The sequence below is a fragment of the Mytilus trossulus genome, chromosome 1, assembly GCF_036588685.1.
Source record: "Mytilus trossulus isolate FHL-02 chromosome 1, PNRI_Mtr1.1.1.hap1, whole genome shotgun sequence".
NCBI classification, from domain to species: Eukaryota; Metazoa; Mollusca; class Bivalvia; order Mytilida; family Mytilidae; genus Mytilus; species Mytilus trossulus.
This window is the reverse complement of record NC_086373.1, coordinates 12,685,114-12,704,997: the sequence shown is the minus strand read 5'-3', so window position 1 is coordinate 12,704,997 and position 19,884 is coordinate 12,685,114. Positions and strand designations below refer to the sequence as shown.

Below are 19,884 nucleotides of genomic sequence, written 5' to 3'. Positions count from 1 at the left end.
TTTCTTAAACATATTAAATTAACGAATGACAAACAAAACGCCATCCCGAGTTGGTTGACCGTTATGGAATAACGTTCTCACAGTAGATATATAGGATATGTTCCTTATGTCGTAACTACAATACCCTTCCCTTTTCACGGATATGACGTACCGAATAAGAATGACGTTGCGCACGATATTGGTGTGGATTAGAAGGCGGGTTATTCAAAATAAATCTCTTATCATATACAATAAATAGCCATGTTATGCATATCATTCGAAAGGAAATAAACCATAGAAATCAATAACATAGATGATTTTGTGCTTCGAATATTTTTTAATGATAAACTTTGCTCATTTCAATGCCTATAACGTCATTTTAAGGGTGTCCCGTTGTTACAATTTTGTTTTATGTGCGTCTTTGAAATCTCAGTGCGGATTCATTAGTAAGTAGAATGGTTTAAAATTTTACAAATGTAGTGTTTACATTATACATTATATGAAGTAATATTCATTTTTAACTGTGAGAGAAGGAAGATTGTAAGAAGAGTACATCTTCCTATATCTATTTAAATAAAAAAGTGAAAAAATGTCCCAATTAGCTGCTCAATCCGTAAACAAACTCTCTGTCTTCATTTTCATAAGATATAACGGACGAAAATGGATTTTAATAATATCAGAAAAATTATACATGACCCGAAGAAGCTATCGGAAGTCATCATTATGTAACTGCGGTCTTAATTTAAGAACATCGTCATTTTTCCCGTGTCCAATAAAATGTCCCGATGGACAAAATAACACAAAGAATAATTCAGAGGCTTTTTATCAAACGAAATTCTACTATATCTCAAATTTTTAACACCTATTAATTGATATGAATGGAAAATACATTTAATTTCCTTTAAAATGATATGATATGAACTTTTGTTTGAGTTGCAGGTAGAAAATCCGAAACGATTTAAGATGTCCAATGAAATGTCCCCGTAACCGTAATTTAACGTTCGCGTTATCATAACGTCAAATTGTATACGAATTTTCTTGCATATTTATCATATCATAATTTCATGAAAGGGTCTGATATATATAAAATGAAGTTTTCGTTTAATATGCATAAAAATATAGATCTGCATTAATTCATGCATATAAGATGTAGAAATATTTAACTCGGATATTCCATAAAGACAAGGCCCCGGAGGGATAACAAAGAGATAACTTACTAATGACCACACTCCCACTTTATAAAAGCAAGATACATTGAAAAAGAACATGCGATCAAAAATGAGATCGTCTTAATTATCCTCCTACATTGTATCTGTAGTTCCTAGCGTTGCTATTAAAAGATTCGAAGCTATATCACATGAATGAAAATTCTCACAAAAAGTTATGAGAAAAAGTACACCTTAGTCGTGAACATTTCGGTAAAACCTGCAATCATTTTTTTTTGTCGCATCGACTCATTTAAAATTTTATCAGAGAAATACTTGTATGTCCTAAACATTGCAGTATACAGTAGCTAACGATCATTTTTTTTATACTAGTATATTGAAATTGAAACTTTTCTTTTACCATAATTTGAGAAATAACGAAGGAGTGAGAGTGAGAGAGTAGTTGTCCGACATATATGATGGATGGCACACAAACATGTAGCAGGGTATTTTACAGACACTGCCAACTCATTCTAGAAAAAAAAATCAACCAATCAATCTGCGGTGTAAAGTAGATCTCTTTTTATCTTCGCAGAACGCCACAAAACATATCTTGAATATTAATTTTACATCGCGATGACTATGAGGGCATTCCGATGTTTTGTTTCCAGAGAGATTTGACTTTCGTTTTTGACTGGTAACTGATCGTATAAATACGCGGATATCATCGAGTAAAAAAATAACGTATCGCTTGTTTTTAAATCACTTCTTCAATGAATACTCATAAGAACAGAAATTGATAATAGGAAAATATAATGTCATTAGAAATATTTATATGCAATAAAATATATGCACACGTACAGAAAAGTTGTGTTAACGCATGCGGAAGAATATCACAAACAAGTTTTTTGGAAAAATATGAATGTCTACTCAAATCTAATCTATTGGAAAAATCGAATTGTTATAGAAGAGTGTCCTCCATGCACTTGTACTGCACTTTTATTAGAATCGTAGAATAGAATGATATAAAATTGGATGAAAATTATACATACATGTATCTGCTATATACAATTATTAATATAATATATAACAACAAACCAGACTATACGTTTTTGTATCACCACACTATAATAGATATTAAAGCAGTGAAGTTGAATTCCTCGTCTTTTATTTATCATCCACACACGAAGTTTTCTCAGAAAAAAAAATCTCTGAACATAAACCTCAGTTTTCCGGTATAGAAAGGTGATTTTTTTCTGAGACAAATGCGTGTGACTGCGGTACTTCAGTACTTTGATTATACTTTTAAAACATTGTAAAAACGAAACCAAAAAGATTGAAACCGACAACATAAAAATAATCAGATGAATGTCAAAGACCGATACTCAGTTATATGTTGAAAATGGAAGCACTGAACTAAAATATTGTATAGTATATAAAATGCATGAAATGCATTCCTGGTCCATAGTTGTTCGATTGAGAAAATACTGATCTATGTAAACATGTACATATAGCAGTTACTTAAAAAATCACATCAAGTAAAAAAAAATGTATTTTAATATTCAAAATCGGATTTCGACCTGCTGGTAATCTGTGAGGTAATTATTGGTCTGTTTGAGAGTTTTCCATACTTTGCCAAATTCTATAATTTCAAAGATTTAAAAAAAAAGTATTGATTGCCGACTTTTTTTTGAAGCTTGAGTTTGTGAACAAATATCAGATGAAATGATAGCTTGTAAAATATGTTTCCGAAAGCAAAAACAAAAGAATACAAAATCACGGTTCTCATTTCACAATAAAGTAGAAGATGCGGCCGTATAAGACCAATTAATAATTTCTGTATGTAAACAACAATTAGCAAAACCCTTACCTTATAGTCAGCTATAAAAAGCCTCGAAATGAGAAATGTAAAACAATTCAAACGAGAAAACTAACGGCCCGATTTATGTACAAAATGTGTATATACCTACATCACATGAATTTTCTTAATTATTTGCCTGGCAAAACAATCCTGATTAAAAAAAAATAATCAATGAACACATTTTCTTTTCAAAAAATATAATTAAGACCCCGACCAACTTTAAAGCCTTGAAAGTTGGCAACCGAACGGCAGCATAAGAACGCGAATTTCTTTTTCAAACATGATGCACATTTTATAAAGTTTTTTGTTTGAGATTTTTGAAATAATGATATATTTAACATTTTCCATAAAATCGGGATTGATGTTAAGATTGTGGACTTACTTATATGTTAAAATAAATAAATATGAATTATAATCTAATTATACATGTAAGTCACTGTTTAAGAAAAAATAAATAAAACCAAATTCCGGGACTTTTATATTAACGTTAGACTAAGTATAATAGTCCCAGGATTAAAGTGTTGATAAAATAAGATTATGATAAGAAAAAAATAGCATGCAATATACTACCTACATCTTTCACATAATCAAAGACAAATCAAGAAGAATTACAACAAACACATATAAACATGAAATTGGTGAAAAGAGACAGAAACAAGAAACGAAATATTTACAATTTCACTAGCAAAGATAGGAGGCGTCTTCTGGCAGAGAGAACATTGCTTAACTTTTAAGAAATAGAAGAAAATGATTGTCGAAGGCCGTACAGTGACCTATAATTGTTAATTTCTGTGTCATTTTGATCTCTTGTGGAGATTGGCAATCATACCACATCTTCTTTTTATATATTTAAATAATTTTACGAGACATCAAATTGTTATTTTGTGTTATTGTTGCAGACAATTTTTTGCAAAAATTAAAAATTGTTCATGTACCTAAAATTTTGTTTTTAATTCAATGAAATTTTTGCATTTGCACCGGCTTGAAAAAATAAAACCATATAAAGAAGCAACTTCGAACTTCTCTCAACTTTAAGCGGCACTTTCACGTGAGTAGAATATAAGGTCAACGTTGAAAACTTTTCGTGGAACAACGCGGTCAAAATCGTTGTTTCATTAGGAACGTCGTGTAACGTTAAGTGGCACCAATACCGTGCGTAACGTCACTAATAACCGGATTTGTAATAACATAAGCAAACCGACGGGTGCCACTTGTGGAACAGGATTTGCCTACCCTTCAGGAGCACCTGAGATCACACCCAGTTTTTGGTGGGGTTCGTGTTACTAAGTTTTTAGTTTTCTATGTTGTGTCTTCTGTACTGTCTGTTTGCTGTCTTTTTATTTCAGCCATGGCGTTGTCAGTTTTTCTTTCAATCTATGAGTTTGACTGTCCCTCTGGTATCGTTCGTCCCTCTTTTATACTACAAACTCAATTAAAGCTTGATCCTCTGTAATGTGTAACGGTCCTTCTTTTTGTTTTTAATAAATTTATATTTAGGACAAGAACGAGTTGAGGTGATATACATATGAATCCTTATTTTTACTTGACCGGCACTCTGAGTCAGATTTGCATCATGCTAGTTACCAAGACGTGTCTCATAACTTGGACTTCGAAACGACCATTATCTGCTCTCAATCCTAAATGTCGTATGGTTATCAGAAAAGCAGCACTAATCAATGTTCAAGTATTTGATTTGAAATCTCCCGCAATCCAGACGAGCACGATACCATGAAACAAAGAAGAGGTTATAGCGATATGATGAACAAAAATGTCTTTATCTGAATGAAATGTTTCTAACCGTCAAAAAGATTCCAAAAGTTTGCATACGAATAAAAGAACAGGTGGGATGTATATAAGTGAGAGAGCATCTAAAAAAATCAAGAAATTAATTGACATATATAATCAGGAATTTTATTTGACAGTGTTTGTGGTTAACGTAGCTAAGCCCCCCCCCCCCCCCAAAAAAGGTAGTCAATAAACGAGTATTACATTTTATTTTGCTTATCTATGACTTGTTTCTTAAATCTGCAGCCAAGAAGAACAGTATGCCTTTATATGGTTTTAGATATTTGATGATAAATGTAACTTTGATAATTAATTAAGCGTACTTCGTTTCATACAGAGTGGATGTTCCAAGTCAAATACTATTACTTATTTTCTTTGGAGTCCATCCACCCAAACTGTCATGTTTAATATCTAAGAATTATGTTGGTAATTTTCCAAAAACAATCATTTTTATACAGAAACTTAGTTTCTTGTGTGCAGTTTGATGAGCTTTCCTCCAAAACCAGGATGCTTATACAGACACTGAGTTTTTTTGTCTTTAATTTAAAGAGTTTCTCCCAAAAGAACTAGCATGTTAATATATATACTGAGTATTAATGTGTGAAGTTAAAACAATTTTCCTCCCAAAAAAAAAGAGTGTTATACAGAAACTGAGTTTTCATGCTAATTGTTTGAAGAATTTAAAAAAAACCACTAGCAATGCTTTTACAGAGTTTTCATTTGTATTGTTTGAAGATATCCCCGAAATAAACATGTTTAAACAAAAACTTAAAAGTTGCATATTTTTAGGAGTTTTCATGTTTATACAGAAACTGTTTTTTATGTGAATATTTTTATATCTAGCATTTCATTTTTAGAAACTCCATATCTTAAACATTTGCTTTACTTTTTTTTAAGAATAAATGAAACATAATTTTAGTAAAGGAAATTTCAAGTCCAACTGTATTAGATTCAATTCAAGATTTCAGAGTTATCCTTCTTTAAATGCACGATCAAAGCTTTTTAGGAAAATTTATTTTCCATCCTCAAATAGTTGGTTTAGTCATTGATTTCATAATGAAAAAATAAAGCAGCAAAAACAACAGGACTACCACACAGCTGAATAATCCCCCCCCTCCCCCCCCCCCCCCCCCAAATCGCTCACTTGAAGACATTGACCTTTACTATAAGAACCTTGATATTTATATTGCATACGGAATATTTTTTTACATTTCAAGTACAAAATGAAACGTCACATAGTATGGATTACAAATGCAACAGATTTTATTATTAAAATAAAAATCATCAATATGTAGTATATACTTTATCACCTTTGTCATCATACTAACTTAATTTTGAAAAGCCAAATACTTCTTATTAAATTTCGTCAGTCAATAATATTTTTTGTCTAGCAACTGTAACAGGTTTTTTAAAAGGATTATTTAACCAACTTAAAGAGTTTTGATCGTAATGTAATCGGATAATAACAGTTTAACTATGTGACATAAAATGAATGTAATATTTAAAGAGTAGTGAGACATGCCATCTTCATTTTTTTTAAAAATAAAATACAAAATGGTAGATAAGTGTATGCAATCCGTAATATGTTTTTTAAAAGCAGTACACAAAACATTCGTTCTTATGTTATACTGTTCCAGGTTAGGGTGAGGGTTGGGATCCCGCTAACATGTTTAATCCCGCCACATTATTTATGTATGTGCTTGTCCAAAGTCAGGAGCATACATTTACATAAATAAGGCCGTTAGTTTTCTCGTTTGCATTGTTTTACATTGTCTTATCGGGGCCTTTTAAAGCTGACTATGCGGTATGGGCTTTGTTGATTGTTGAAGGCCGTACGATGAGATATAGTTGTTAATGTTTGTTTCATTTTGGTCTTTTGTGGATAGTTGTCTCATTGGCAATCATACCACATCTTCTTTTTTATATTCGTATTCGTTCAACGAAATGTTAAAAACAGACAACAAGAACAGGCAGTAACAACATTCAACCAACAGATAGTTTAAAAAGAACATATGCTATCGTCTTCGGTATTCTTTCATCGGATATTTTGGTACAGTAAAATATTTGATTTAACACTAAAAATTGCCAATAGGAATGGGCTCTTTTTATCATATATGTGCCAGCTCATTGGCTTCTGTGTGGCTGCCATAGTCTGGTACACTCAGGAAACGACAGCAGCGAGTTCAACTCAGTGATTGTAATTTAAAAAAAAATGCATTTCGTGCATACAACACGTTTCTGAGAAGCAGGATCGACATCATAAGTTTTGGGTATTTGAAACATAAAAAGATTTTACCCATAAACAGCCAAACTGTGAACACTGATACCCTCGATAACTCATAATTCATATTCAAAACATCAATTTTTCGTCCCCTATCACGATATATTTCTATCCCAATATTCTATCAAAACAAATTGAGAAAAAGTTTTCTTCAGGCCTGGTTAAACAATTTAACAGTACAATTATTGATTTGTATATGAGTTCATGGTCATTTATTCTCTAATCTATCAGTATTGACCGATATTTTATGAATTAAATTATTAATGCAGATAGGCCAGTTATAAATAAATCGGTTAAAAGCTTAGACGCCGTGTTCTATTTAACTCCATATAATTGCAGCCTTGGACATTAACACCTGTCTATCATCTATTACATTTCCATAGTGTATATTGTATGTAAGATTTTATTTATACCATGGATGTCTTTTGTATCCACTGTAAAAAAGACATTGAGGACATCAGTTTTAGTTACCAATATATTCATGTTACAGGGAAGCAAAAATTTATCATTTTGTTGTGACGAAAAAAACAGTAGACAACTTAACTTTCAATATTTATCATTTCTCTTAAAGTGTCTAATCCTTGCTTTATCATAGACATCCATTTGTATTCATAATCTTAATTTAATCTTCAAAATATTTAAGCCTAGTTCAATATATCAATGAACGATTCGCCTGAGTTTTCATCTGTATATTTGTAATTACAGTATTCCCCAACTGGCATTTTTATACTAAAACTTAAGTGTCGTGCGTATGGTTTGAAGAGTTTAAAAAAAAAGCTAGCATTTTTACACAGAAATTGATTCTTCATTTAAATAGTTTTAAGAAAGTACCGCAAAACTAAAATTGAGAATGGAAATGGGGAATGTGTCAAAGAGACAACAACCCGACCATAGAAAAAATCAACAGAAGACGTTCACCAACAGGTCTTCAATGTAGCTAGAAATTTCCGCACCCGGATGCATCCTTCAGCTGACCCCTGAACAAATATATACTAGTTCAGTGATAAAGTATGGTTTAACAGAAACTGCAAATATTTAGTACATTTGGTATTCCTTTTTTAAAGAAGAAAGGGAATACTATTTTAGTAAAGAAAAATTCCAGCCCAACTGCATTAGAATTCAATTCAAGATTTCAAAGTTATTTTTCCTTAAATGCATTGTTAGCTTCTAGTAACATAATTGTTTGGCATCAACTAGTTTGACTAATTTTGATTTGATATATAAAATAACAGGAGCACCACAAAACTGAGTAATCCTTCGCAATCACATTCGCTCATCCTGTCAGATGACATTAATCTTTTGTCCAGGAGAAATTCATAGGTATAATACATATAGCTGAAAAGATTGTTACCCCGAGAAGACATTTTATCTAGGACTGAGTAACAATCGGCTTTATCACCCTCTCAGCTATGTGTTATTTAAATGTTCTGCCATTATTGTCTTTAAATGCTCAATTGAAAGAAATAAACTATGATTGACTACATGTACATAGCCCGTTGGTTTTCCCGTTTGAATGGTTTTACACTAGTAATTTTGGGGCCCTTTATAGCTTGTTGTTCGGTGTGAGCCAAGGCTCCGTGTTGAAGGCCGTACTTTAACCTATAATGGTTTACTTTTTAAATTGTTATTTGGATGGAGAGTTGTCTCATTGGCACTCACACCACATCTTCCTATATCTATATAGCAACTTTTAAACAACATAAAAAGAAATCGGATGGATAGTTGCCTCATTTGCAATCGTATCATACCTCCTTATTTTTTTTTATTGTATCAGGATTATTTCATATTTTAAGTACAAATGTAACTCGACAAATGAAACATATTTTATGATTAAAATTAAAATCAACAATACGTATTATGTACTTTTTCACATGTGTCACCATATTAACTTAAGAATTATGAATTATCAAATTTGGTCAGTGAAAAATTATTGTTTCTAGTAACTGTTACAGGTGATTTGATAGTGTTATTTAACCAACTTTAAGAGTTCTGTAACCTACGGAAGCCGATAAGGGCCATTCAAAAAAAATATTTTAAGTTGTAATTTCGACATAACATGTCGTAATTTCGACATAACATGTCGTTATTACGACATCTCTATGTCGTAATTTCGACATAACATGTCGTAATAACGACATCGCTATGTCGTAATTTCGACATAGCATGTCGTTATTACGACATCTCTATGTCGTAATTTCGACATAACCTGTCGTTATAAGTTATAACGACATCGCTATGTCGTAATAACGACATCGCTATATATAAAAGAATATGTATTATGATTGCCAAGAGACTAAATGACACAGAAATTAACAACTATACGTCATCATAATGCCCCCAATAATTAGAAAAGTCCCGCATAGTCAGCTATAAAAGAAGGAGGAAAGGTACCAGAGGGAGAATCCCCGAAATGCTGTGTGGCAGACAGTGTTATTATTCAATTATTAGCTCCCTTGGTAAAACTCTAAATTTCATATTTAATGCATTTTATTGTTAAAACATTTACATGAAGCTTCATTAGTATATATTTGTTAATTGCATAGCTTTTGCTATTTGAATTCATTGGTTAAAGATATTTATTTATATTGTAAAGTTTAATATTTGCATCGTCGCAAAATCTTTGGTTACCTTCTTTGGATACCTTCAGTGAGAAACTTATATATTTTATAGATACCAATTTAGATTAACAGTGCCCATCGTGCTAGGGCTGTATGACAAAGTCGTTTAACATTTCCATTTTTGATAGATTAATTTAATAAAGATAAAAAAAAAGTTTAAAATTTCCATTTTTGATAGATTAATAAGTTATCGGTCGTAAAGAGCTATGTAGTCACACATGTTGGAAGAATGAAATGTGGAATTATTAGAGGACTGAATTTGTACAACCAAGTCAAGCCAAACTTTCCATCTATGGCACGCCGTTATTATATTTATTCAATTTCGAGATATCTTATTTAGTTAAATAAGATATCTTAAAAACTAATTGAGATATCTTAATAACAAAATAAGATATCTTCTATATTAATTGAGATATCTGATTTATTAAATAAGATATCTAATTAACTTTCAAATTAAATAAGATATCTTATTAATTTCAAATTAAATAAGATATCTTATAAAAATTAAAGATATCTTAATACTTAATTAAATAAGATATCTTGTTAATTAATAGAGATATCTTATTAACTTATAGAGATATCTTATAAACTTATAGAGATATCTTATAAACTAATAGATCTTCTTGATTCTTGACAGGAACAACGACATGTGTCGGTTCTTTGTGGCGTTAAAGCCGTTATTTTACCAAATTTCATTTGACTCGACTGCATATTATAGCAGAAAATGATTAAAAATAGTAAGACAATAATAATATCTAACAAAAGTACAAATATTTGCCTCATGTGAGTTCAAATGTTGCTGATTCAATAAAATCTTCTCTACACAGTCGTTTTTCAAACGGTAGCCATTTTGTCCAAGTTGATATTTCATTTTTTAAAGCAGTTAACGCGTATTTTTTATAGTTGATCAAAACAAAAGTTAGATAAACGAAGAGTAAAAAATGCCAAGATTCTTTTCTTATTAACTACATATTGGGGTCTTAAAGGAATAAAATGCTTCCATACATTACAAAACGGTAGCCAATTTTTCCAAACGTCTGAAAACGTCTAAAATCCTAAAGACACTAATTTCCGACGTTAAATGTGCTAAAGTTTCAATTAAATGTTTATGATAATTAAAACAAATCGTGTTATGAAATTTGGAAAAAAGATGTTGATGATTGCTGCCGAAAAAAAGAATAGTGCATGTTGCTATAGACTCCGCCCGGGGACATAGGTTCGACACTGGTTAAATTTTGCAATTTTTATTAATTGTATAGCTTTTAACGATTTATTTAAAAGAATTTGGAAATGGGGGGAAAATCCCATTATATAAAATAAATAGAAATTTATGTTACGGAAGTACTCCGAAATAGATCATTTAAAGTCGTCACTTCAGTTAGGTGCAATCACCAATATCAAAAGACTTAATACCAGTTCACGGAATGTTTTACATCGCGATTTGTCCTGCTATTCATGTTATAACTGTCGTGATGAAAGTAATTCCTGTACTAGCGAAGCCGGAACTTTTCGTCAATATAAACTTGTGCATAAAATGGAGGTAATTGAAAGACGAATCCCAAAACAGCGACGAAAACAGTTTCATCGAATTAAAGGAAACCCGGGATTATATTTTTATTTGCCGTTTTCGCGGACGATCCAGGAGTAGATTACTATATTTTAAAATGTATTTATCTGAAGATGACTTGGGAAATAATTCTCAAGCCAAGGTTCAAGTAACTGAAGGGGTGTATTTCGACAACTTATGTGCCAGGGAAAATACAATTCTATTCAAATTTAACCAAGGGTAAAAATGTTCGATATACTTGCAGAGTACAATGACAGATGATATGCAACTTGAAAGTTAAACATCCTATGATAATTTTTTTTTAGGAAAACCGTATACATGTACTTCCGTCTCATCTTTCCTTCCTACATTACTTGCGACAGTACTGCATTTTTAGTTGAAATAACTTAAAGGGTAAACATTTGTATATCGATTTCCACAACTCGAGGTAATTTTGGATAAAATGACATCATAAAACTAACAGAACCAGAATCAACCAACAATATAAAAAACCGAATAAAACTTGCAAAAATTAATCGAAGTCAAAAACCCTCTTCGACGCCCAACGTTTGAAAGTAACATTAGAGCAATTGATACTTTATTTCACCCTTAATACAAGAACCATGTAGTATGCGCTTGTTTTGAGGGAGATGGGATGCTTAGCTGGCAAGTTAATGTCACATATTCACAAAGTATTATCTACTTTTCTGTTGTTTTTTTTTTTTATCTTTATCTTCTTTTCTGTGTTTTTTTTTTATCTTTATTATCTCTTCTTTTATGTTCATTCTTCAAACGTTAATTTACAACCCTCTAATGTTTATTTATAAAATATATAAGTTTCTCACTGAAGGTATCCAAAGAAGGTATCCAAAGTTTTTGCGACGATGCAAATATTAAACTTTACAATATAAATAAATATCTTTAACCAATGAATTCAAATAGCAAAAGCTATGCAATTAACAAATATATACTTATTAAGCTTCATGTAAATGTTTTAACAATAACATGCATTAAATATGAAATTTGGAGTTTTACCAAGGGAGCTAATAACTAAATAATAAAACTGTCTGCCACATAGCATTTCGGGAACTCTCCCTCTGGTATCTTTCCTCCCTCTTTTATAGCTGACTATGAGGGGGCTTTTCTAATTATTGGGGGCATTATGATGACGTAAAGTTGTTAATTTCTGTGTCATTTAGTCTCTTGGCAATCATAATACATATTCTTTTATATATAGCGATGTCGTTATTACGACATAGCGATGTCGTTACAACGACATAGTGATGTCTTTTTTACGACATGCTATGTCGAAATTACGACATAGCGATGTCGTTATAACGACATGTTATGTCGAAATTACGACATAGCGATGTCGTAATAACGACATGTTATGTCGAAATTACGACATGCTATGTTGTAATTACGACATTAAATATTTTTTTTGAATGGCCCTTATCGGCTTCCGTAGTAATCGGATAAAAACAGTTAAATTATATCACAGAAAATGCATGCAATATTTAATGAGTAGTGAGACTGGTTAATTGAGGCCCTCTGTATTTTATTTTCAATTCAATACAGTATGTTAGATAAGTGCATGCAAACCGTAATATATATTTTAGAAATTCAGTATTAGACCCACGAACGGTTAAAAAAAACCACAAACAAAAAGAACAGACAGTAACAACATACAATCAGAGAAGAAAAAACATAATTGTCTGCAATGATTTTGCCTAAAGTTTCTTTTTCTGCATTGATCTTAGCGTTTTCGTCCCCGAGGGTATCACCATACCAGTAGTCAACACTTCGGTGTTGACATGAATATCAATAATGTAGTCATTTTAATAAATTTCCTGTTACAAAACTTTGATTTTTTTCCAAAAACTAAGGATTTTCTTATCCCAGGCATAGATTACCTTAGCCGTATTTGGCACAACTTTTCGGAATTTTGAATCCTCAATGCTCTTCAACTTTTTAATTATTTGGCTTTATAAATATTTTGATATGAGCGTCACTGATGAGTCTTATGTAGACGAAACGCGCGTCTGGCGTACTAAACTATAATCCTGGTACCTTTGATAACTAATTATAAGATAAAAGTTGTCAATGAGAATTGGCCATTCATATCATATCAGTGTAGTCTCTTTGGCCTCTGTATGGATGGCACCCTCAGGGAACTACAGCAGCAAGATCAGCTGAAGTGATTGTTATAAAACAAATAATCGTAGACATGCTGAGTAAACATTTCTGTGATTATAAATCATATTAGGCAGGCTCATTATCATTAGTTTGGGGAGATGGAATCATAAAAACATGAAAACAGCTTAACAGTAAAAGTATGCATAAAGGGACTTGCATTTTTAAGTGTAGTGTATTATTTCGTAACTTATACATAATTTATCAGATATAAAGAAGCACTAGCTGTCAAATTCATGGTCACCGATTTTGACTCAAATTCTCATATTTTATTTATAACAATGTAAAACATTTATCCAAACTATCAAAAGTCTAAAGTTAACGATTTACAGAGCACAGGGTCGATGATATGTAGTTTCGTTTCGTGTGTATTTTAGTCTAGGCTCCATCTAAATAACTATCGTTTTAATTGACCTTAAATGACCATATAAGCGATGTAAACATACATATAGATTTAAAAAGATTAACCAAACTCGTGCAATTGGATTTGTATAGATCAGTTAAATTTTATTTTGTAGATTAAAAATATATTTTTATCATCGTTTTTACTTGTATAAAAAAGTAGGCTGTTGTTGTTGCAAAGTGACATCCTTACGAAAAAATTTAATTTGGATCGAATCAGACATCAAATGATTTACCTTTGTTTCACTTTTAATGTTGACATTCTTTTCCTTTGCATAATCAGTACATCTCTAGTTAAGGGGTTTAATTGAATTTCACATGAATACGGATTTAAATGAGATCGAATTATTCACTTGCAAGTGAATAATTCATTATCAATGTAATTTAGGTTTATTTGGCAAAATTGAACATTTTGCCTGATAAAAGCGAATTATTATTTTACTATTTCACTTGCACTATTTGTATCAATTAATTAATATTCATAACATCAATTTTTCGTCTCCTATTACAATACTATTTTATTCCAATATTTTATCAAAACAAATTGAGAAAAAAAATATTCAGTCCTGTTTAAAACATTCTTACAACTGTACAATTATTGATTTGTATATAAGTTCATGGTAATTATTTTTCTTATCTATCAGTATTCCTGACCTATATCTTATAAATTGGACTGTTAATGCAGATATGCCAGTCATAAAAATCATCGGTTAAAAGCTAAGACGAAATGCATGTGTTCTATTTCAGAGGACATAAGTTTTATTTTACCAATATATTCAAGTTACAGGAAAGTAAAACGTAATCATTTTGTTGTGACTAGAAAACAGTAGACACATTGACTTTTGATTTTTATTATTTCTCTCAAAGTATTTAATTCTTGCTTTTAATACGAAAGACATATTCATAATCTTAACTAAATCTTTAATACAAATTAACTTAGTTCAATATATCAATGAAAGATACGCCTATCATGTAACAGTGTATTTTGAATTGTTAAATGGTCAAATCACGCGATTTTCGGAGGAAAAGTATTACACTCCCAAGAAAGTAAAATGTGCCCAAGACGACCTTACCAGGATGTCGAATATCTTATCTACACTTGGGTGTTGTAGTTCATGCAACATAAGAGCTTTTAATCATAAAGAAAAAGGTATGACCTTGAATAACATGTAAGTATATATGTTAGCGGCAATAAGTAAAGTTAGGTAATAAGCTTAAATCCTAGGCAATAAGCTAACGCCTAGGCATTAAGTCTAATGCCTTAATGATGTTAGGCCTAGTTTTAAATCCTAAGATTTAAGCTTAAATGCTGAAAAATGTGTCCGGGCATTAAGCTTAATGCCTAAAATATAAATGCGAGTAAATAAAAGACATTTATTCAATTAAATAAAAAAATATACATTTGTTACATAATAGCATTACGAGAACTGAAGTTTAAAATGTCATCTACTAGAAATAAAATCACAGATAATCCGGGTGTTTGTCTGCTTCAGTTGACTGTCCATGGCTCCAGAACAATGGCGAACTCTGTTTGTATCAATTGTACATACCACCTTCGAACCGTATCCCTCTTCACTAACAGTAGTTCCACACATAACATGAATGTGTGTGTCACATTTACTACACATATGAGCTCCCAATGTATCTTTTTCACATACATAGCACTTGAGGACATTCTGAAAGTTAGTTTGAATGAATAATAAGATAAAAACATTTAATTTGGTGTATAACTATACACATATATCAAGCCAGACTAGAATAAACCTGTTTTTGAAATTTAGTTACATTTTTTTGATAATAATGATTTTGTTCATAATGATCGTTTGATTTAACACTCAATCTAAAAATCTGTAATAAATTTTACATGGAATTACTGTAATACTTAAGTGAAAGCCCTCCAAGATCAAAGAGTATTTTTAGTATTTTTTTTAAAAATATTTCTTATTACTTTTTACAACTTACCCTTTGCGTTTCATCAGTGATTGAAGTAGAATGTTCCACATTTGATTTTGGATTTCATTCTTGCGTATAAAGGGCATTATCAATGTTTGGATTGTCCAATGCCTTTGTTTAGAGCTGACTTCTTTTGAATCTAGACGAACTTGATACCAATTGACCACTTTCTTGATTCATTGTCCTTCAGCCGTGCAGTTAGCATGTCTTGCATGGATATCTCCATTCGATCGCTCAATGCTTCCCTGTGATAAGGGATGTCTTGGTTTCCCATGGACGATAACAAGTTATGGCCACATTTATTTTAACTCGGATATGACCAAAACTGTGAATTCCCGACCATTGTCTTTTTGCAGTATATAGAGCGCACCAAAAATTGTAAAAATATCAATAAGATTAAAAGCCACCTCCGAGACACATTTTGAGATAAGAGCTTAAGTGTTACAAACTTTTGCAAGGTGGTCTTGAAACACCATAATGAATTTATAGTTTCCATCTGGGTTTGATTGAAAATCCATCAAATCAACTTTACTTGTCCTCTACTGTTAAAGTCTTTAGATAAAATGGGCTTCACTACAACTCCTTTCCCATTATATATATTTTTTCATATTGCATTTTTCACATTCACAAAGTCTCCTTTTTACCAGCTTGGCCAGTGAAGTGATAACTTTTTCAAAAAAATATTATAAAGATTATATTATTGAGTCTCCTTCTTTTTTTATTGGATACAATTATTTTTTTAAATATTTTTTTTTTAATTTTTGTACTTACACAAAAAAGTATTCTGTTTTAAATAAGAAAAGTGCTAAAACTTGAAGACTTGTCAGATAAATATATATTAATATTTGGAATATAATAAAGAAAATACTTTATTTCAAGAAAAAAATCACTCAATATACATCGATTAAACTGAACCAAACCCAAGTCACAAACTAAAACCGGGGGAAACACGTTATAAAAGGAAAATTACGGAACAACAGATTCACTGAAGTGCTAGTTAAACATTCGCTAGTATCCATAGAAACGAACCATTTGATAACAACTGCAATATTTCTGACTTGGTACAGGACATTTTAAAAATGGTGGCTTGAACTTCCGTATTAAAGTCATACTTTGAACTTTATTGTTAACTTTCTATACCATATCTTCTTATTAATATAGTTAAATGCTTATTCAACAAAACATCAACAAGTAAATTATGATATATCTAACTATCTGAATATTCGTTTGATTTACTAAGTAACTTAATTTAATTTTAGACGCTACAATTCTTTAAAGGGATGGATTGAGTGAATTACATATACAATTTACCATGTTTAGATACGATACTTGAAATTAACAAAACTATAAGACTGTAAAATAGATCACTCTGACTATCATCAAAAAGTAAAATCAATATTGAACTTATTTAAAGCCACCAAGTTCACTGACTCCTTCGAGAAAATAATATACAACCAAATACAAACAAAAAGCGAATAACATAATCTAGGTAGGTGACTCTATTTAATGATTTATTCTCACTTCACGACAAATATTCTATCGTTCCAGTATTAAAATCCTCAAATAATATTGTGTTTTATTCAGAAATCATTACTTTGGAATGTCTAACTAAGGAACTTGGAACTTGTGAGTTCCTAACCTGTTGTGAGTTAGGAACTCACAACAGGAGAGCTTCTATCTTGATCATTACAATTTTGCAGTAATATCGAAACTTTAGATTTTTACACGTTTTACACTTCTAATCCAAAGGCTTAATTGCAAGATGGACTACAATGTCTCATTAGATTTTTTTCTACAAAAAAATGGAATCGGATGAATGATACAAATTTCTTGAAGAACCATAACAGCAATTACGTCAACGATTTAGTAATAAATAGGTGTTTAACACTACTTTCTGCACTCTTTTGTTGCGGTCAGTTTTAATTGGTGAAGGAAGACGGAGCACTTCGCCCCAAAAGAACCACACACGTTCGATACGAAACTAACAATCGTAGTCAACTAATAGTGGAATCGAGCGCACCTGTAAAGTGCACACAAATGTTATGCATCGTTGAACTGGCTATATCAAAATTTTTATACGTCTAATCTTTAACAGTTTACATATTTATAAAGTTCATGCATATGTATGTCATCATCATAATCTAATCAAAAATCAACAATGTAGGCCAACCAAAAACATTTCAATTATCATGGTAAGGAATCTGATACATCTGTCTATTATAACTGATTGCATATATTAACAATTGACATACTTTAAAAATGCACATGTGCTACTGCAAAACCCACCATTTTTATAAAGATTGGGAATTATGAAAATTAGTACTTACAGCAAACAGATCTGAGTATGAAGAAATTTACAGGATTTTAGGTTATCTACATTGTTAGCTGAACCCTGAAATCAGTATTACCAGTGGAAATATTTATCAATGGAAAATCACAGTAACTGTTAATCAACCGTCATAATAAATAAATGCATCATCTAAAGTTATGTTATTAACATGCACGTATCAAGCATGAGCTGTACATGTAAATTAAAAATAGTCGGTTTTAACATCAAACATTTTTCATGAATTTTCACAACAGACCAGTAAAAATCTGGACAGTATATGTACTCAACTGCACTGATTTGTACCCGATCTAGATCATACTTCACAGTGTGAACTAGTTATCGACCTGTCTGAATTTAATACAGTAACATTTTTTTTAATTTCTTAATGTAATAATGCATAGTTGTGTATTTATCCCAAACTAATCAATGCACGTCGTAGTTGCATGTTGTTTATAACTGACCAGAAAACGGATATAGACATCCTATAGCTTTAAATAAAAGTACATCTTGTAATTCACAAAAATCAAACATTATTTAAATAGAAATAAGCTGGTTGAGTATTACAAGTATTGATAATTTGTCGAGTACAGTTTCAGATCATGAAAACAGGAAAAGACAAGGTTAAGTGCAGGTATAGAGTTAGTTAAAAATTGTTAAGATTGGGATAATTTCTTGTAAAATTCAGACTTACTCAGAGTAATCGAGAAAGAATCTGTACATTCGAGTACAAATACTTCCCACTTTAAGACTTCTTATACAAATACACCAAACTGCGTTAGAGTTTCTAAAAAGACATGCAATGTCATCATTCAATTAAACGTTTTAGAGTCATTTGAAACGGAGCAGTCGTTGTTATTTGTCAATACAAAACGTCGATCTCAGATAAACTAGCACGCCCCGCCAAGATAGGTCGCACACGTTGATCGAAGATACATTCACATTTAAAAGACATGATCTTAATTGTGAACAGCAAAATTAAAAAAAAAACTGCGCATGTTATGATATATAATTGTTAAAATAAGAAACACATCACAAATAATGGTTTCTCAAAATCTTTTGAATTCAAAGAGGATGACTACTGGGGGGAAATAGTACTACATTTAAAAAAATAGATGGGATGATTTTTAATATTGTGAATTTCATTCATGATCACATATACATGTCAGATCTACAGGTTAAAAATGTTCGATGAATCTAAGCTGTATTTCGAAAAGGTTCGTTGTAGAGTGTGAATGAAAGACACCTCAGCTGCATCCTTTAAAACAATTCGAAGTATTGTTCCTCGTTAACTTCCACATTTCATATTAAATTTTTATAGACATGTGAACACACATATGACCCTTTAGTAATATGACAAGATACAAGTAGACTCCTCTGTTAGCTTATATCAAAAGCATAGCTCTAAACCACAAGTCACTTCTTTTCAGAATTACTGGATTGTCTCCTCGTAAAGATTCAAGAGTCATCCTCAGGTCTATAAGGTATGGTCCTCATCGTAACAATTATATATCATTAAAACCGCATTTTTACTCCCAATCGGTAGATGACATACACACACATCAAATGATAAATACAGACAATTTGCTACGTAATTTGAAAATTTTCGAGACCAATAAATAAACTTATCATAGATACAAGGAGTGAATCAAAAAGTGTTAAAAAGGCCCAAAAAAAGTACGAAGTTCTGTGTACTCAATTATAAAATCCTAAAATGCAGACCATCTTTCGTAAAATTGTATATCCATCTATCTATGTCCGTTTCTGTGTGTGTTACATTTTAATGTTGTGTCGT

The 19,884-nt window shown here is 31.2% G+C and overlaps 1 protein-coding gene across 1 annotated transcript in view; it reads right to left on the bottom strand.

Annotated features, from left to right (window-relative positions):
- Nucleotides 1-18,157, bottom strand: part of LOC134715513 (equilibrative nucleobase transporter 1-like) — a 52,217-nt gene extending 34,060 nt beyond the window's left edge. Inside the window, exon 1 of the mRNA XM_063577747.1 lies at nt 18,091-18,157. The gene's annotated coding sequence lies outside the window, so the exon portion shown is untranslated. The remainder of the gene's footprint in view (nt 1-18,090) is intronic.
- Between the last annotated feature and the right edge of the window lie 1,727 nt (nt 18,158-19,884).